Below are 3,992 nucleotides of genomic sequence, written 5' to 3'. Positions count from 1 at the left end.
AGAATTTTACTTATAAAACAAATGATTTGTAAAAGGCTAACGTTAAAGAGCTTCTTTGGTGGAACTTCTGCTTGCATGTCACACATGGGTCTTGACCCATGTTAGTGAGCATTAGACATTGCTACTTACACCCTTGTGACTAAAGAATCACTTACTTTCTTTAAAATTTTGCCACACCATCGAAGGAATGCCCAATCACAATTTTAAAGTAAATATTTCACAGATTTTAAACAACGTACACTTTACTTCTTCATCAAAGCCACTCCAGAGACCTGTTAGGTAAAGAAAATTACTCATATAGTTCAATTATTTAGTGATTTTTTTATTAGATATTTTCTCTGTTTACATCTCAAATTTCCTGGTTTCCTCTCTGGAAAGCCCCTATCCCATCCCCCACTCCCCTGTTTCTATGAGGGTGTTCCTTAACACATCCACCCATTTCAACTTCCCCGCCCTGGCATTCTCTACACTAGGACATCCAGCCTTCACAGGACCAAGGGCCTCTCCTCCCACTGATGTCCACTAATGCCATCCTCTGCTACATATGCTGGAGCCAAAGGTCACTCCATGTGTACTCTTTGGTTGGTGGTTTGGTCTCTGGGAGCTCTGGGGGAGGGGGGGTGGTTGGTTGGTTGATACTATTGTCCTTCCTATGGAGCTGCAAACCCCTTCAGCTTCTTCAGTCCTTTTTCTAATTCCTCCATTGGGGTCCTGGTGCTCAGTCCAATGGTTGGCTGCAAGCATTCACCTCTGTATTGTCCGGTTTGAGAAAAGCCTCTCAGGAGACAGTTATATCAGGCTCCTGTCAGCAAGCCTAACTTGCCATCCGCAATAGTGCCTGGGTTTGAGCTGGAGAGATGGCTCAGCCATTAAAGGCTAGGCTCACAACCAAAAATATACTTTCTTTTTTAAAAGTATATTCATTTTCAGGAAAGCGGCAGATTTCAGAAAAGCTACCAAACATAGGCAGTTCATTTCTAGTGCCTGCTATTATGGTGTGAATGGCAGGTAGCTTTTAGCATTCAAGCTTCCTGAACAAACAATATTTGTGCCATTAAATTACCCACTGTAACACCTTTAAAAATGAAATTTGGATGTAGACATTTCCAGTGACTTTCTATGAGAAGCCCAATTGCCTTTCTGCAAGAGCCTTTTATTTGAATCCCTCCCCCTGTTTTTCTTTTTTCTTTTTTAATTTTTATTTGTTCTCTGTGAATTTCACATCGCGCACCTCAATCCCACTCATCTCCCACTCCCCTCCTATTAACCCTCTACCCCTGCAATATCCTCCCAAATGGAGGGGGAAAAAGTCTTATTGTGGAAGCTGTAGTGTGTCACAGTGTGTCCCACAGTATACCTTTTTGTCCACGCTTCTTTGCTTGCAAATGTTCATTGCAATGAGTCATTGGGCTGGTATGAGGTGGTGGCTTCTCCTACATTATCCATGCTGGAAACACACTGGGACTCCTCTCAGACATCCGACTGTTGCCCTATGCCATGGGGATCCTGTAGTTTTGAATCTGCAAGATTAGCTGCTTTATGTACTCTAGCAGTTCATTTGTGGGGTAGATGTTGGGATGGGCCAATTCAAAGCCCTGGATCTGGGTATGAGAGGTATCTGATCTAGTCAGCCCTCCAGATCTCCTAGACCCACACCACCAGGACAAGCTGTTCTGTGATGCCCAACTGGCTCATCCAATACCCCAGCCAGCAATGGACAGAGCCAGCTCTCCTGCTTTCATGCCCCTTGGGTTGGTACATCTATGCCACGCCATCAGGGTCAGCTCACTGGCAATCCTTACATCCAGGGCCAGCACTACCAAGGTGCTCAGGGGAGGTGTAGAGCCTGTTCTCTCCAGTGCTGCAACACTGTGAGGGTCAGTATTAGCTCTCCTGCTTTCATGACTCCAGGGCCAGCTTTTCTGCCTGCTATAGGTGGCAAGGGGCAAGTGTGGGATTATCTTTCCTTCATCCATGTCACCACATATGGCAGACGAGTAGCAGGACCAGTTCTACCATGCTTATTACTTGGGACCAGCTCACCCATATCCCTGCTACCAGGGTCAGCTCTACTTTGCTGCCCAGGCAAAGTATAGGGCCTGTCTTCCTGAGTGCTTAAGCTGGTGAGGGGCAGGGTCAGCTCTTCTGCTCTCATGATCCCAGTTCCAACTCTTCCACAATGACCAGGTAAGGGCTGGGACCAGTTTTGTACAGCCTGAAGACATCAACATATCCCAGGGTAGTAGCCCAGACTACTGTGTGTGTCTCCTCGGTGTATCTTCATTGTCCTCACATTCTTGTTTCTTCTTCTCTTCCATTTCTCCACTACTTACTTGTTCGTTTAGTGGCACCCAGTGTCTCTGAGTTCCTGGCATGTTTTCAGGAGTGTTATGCTCAGCCCATGCATTATGGCACTGGCTTGGTCTGATCCACCCAGATCAGTGCAGTACCAAACTGGTGGTCATCTCAGGCTAGCTGCCTATCAAGGCCCCATGAGGCAAGAATGGTGGTCATCTTAGACTCTATCCTCTCCCCTGGACACACCCATGTGTTCCCAAGGCAGGAGTCCTCTGTCTCAGGCTCATTCCTGCCCAGCCCTTAGTTCCAGGAAGAGTTCCTCTTATCTTCATCTCCCTGCCTTGGGAGCCTGCCTGGGCTGTGCTGTACTGGACTGGTGAACATCTCAGGCTAACTTCCTGCCCAGGCTCCATGGTTTTTGTCTCAGCTTGATTTGTTCAGGAGTGTTAGGCTACTGATTGTTCAGATGGTCACAGGTCAGAACACTCAGTGTAGACATCCTCTCTCCTCTCTGCCACCTCCTGATGCATATGTGACACAGCAGCCACACCTCCGATGCCTCTGTGGGCAGGGATTTTCCTAATGTTAAAAGTATAAACATAACTTATGTTTATATTTTGTTTTAAATCAATCTCATAGCATAAAGTGTACTTTTAGGAATTTTGCACATAGAAAATATCAACATGTGGTTTCTGTTTTGTTGTAACTCCCGAGAACCAAGTGCATAAAATTATTTATTTAATGTACACCAAATGATAAATGTAAGAAGAAAACATGTTAGTGGTGCTTTAAAAAAATAGACTGAGATTAAACTCATTATTATCTGTAAGATAAAGTATTACAGTAGCTGAGATAATGGCCAGTTCAGACTGGAGACAATTTCAGCTGCTCAAAGTGTGGAGCAATGAGGTTATCTTCTATTTTATGGTGACTAAATGACTAAGTTTCAATACACTAGTAAGTAATTAGTACATTGTATGTAAATGCAATTGTGTGAATGAAAAATTAATCACAAAATTCACCATGATTCTCCATGTTTGAGGATCTCTGAATAACTATCGGTAAATAAGTCCAGAAAAGCAAATGAATCTAACCTTTGTAGATTGACATTGTTCAAGAAGACTTTAATGTGGAGTCTAAATTTCAGTTTTCTTCTAAAAAGCTATTGAAAAGAAAACCGTACTTCATCCAAGATTACTATAGAATTCAGCACTGCTAAAAATTCTTGTTAATGATAACACGGCTGAAGAGATTAGCCTCTGCTCTTACTGTTTTTCAGCCTCCCGTTGGTTACAATGCATGCTCATTTCCTACAGTTTTGCTTGAATAGTCAACTAAGGTCCTTTCCTGTAAGCCCTAGCCATAAATAATTTGAAAAGCATCACGTTAAATTTTAGGCGCTTATGTATTTTCTTTGATTTTACGTACTATAGATTTTGCTTCTCTTGAATTTGTTCAGTATGAAATTAAACAATAATAAACAGGTTAAAAATGCTAATATTATTACCAATATCTTGGAATATTAAGCAGAGGTATATGGGACTATATTTAAAATGTCACCATGCCGGGCAGTGGTGGCGCACGCCTTTAATCCCAGCTCTTGGGAGGCAGAGGCAGGTGGATTTCTGAGTTCAAGTCCAGCCTGGTCTACAGAGTGAGTTCCAGGACAGCCAGAACTACACAGAGAAACCCTG

The 3,992-nt window shown here is 43.4% G+C and overlaps 1 non-coding gene across 1 annotated transcript; it reads right to left on the bottom strand.

Annotated features, from left to right (window-relative positions):
- Nucleotides 1-2,740: 2,740 nt before the first annotated feature.
- LOC117715861 (small nucleolar RNA SNORA17) lies at nucleotides 2,741-2,870 on the bottom strand. The gene has a single exon (XR_004607663.1). It is a non-coding gene; the product is annotated as a small nucleolar RNA SNORA17 (small nucleolar RNA).
- Between the last annotated feature and the right edge of the window lie 1,122 nt (nucleotides 2,871-3,992).

The sequence above is a fragment of the Arvicanthis niloticus genome, chromosome 9 (genome assembly GCF_011762505.2).
Source record: "Arvicanthis niloticus isolate mArvNil1 chromosome 9, mArvNil1.pat.X, whole genome shotgun sequence".
NCBI lineage: Eukaryota > Metazoa > Chordata > Mammalia > Rodentia > Muridae > Arvicanthis > Arvicanthis niloticus.
Note: the sequence above shows the minus strand (reverse complement) of the source record. Positions and strands in the feature narration are given on the sequence as shown.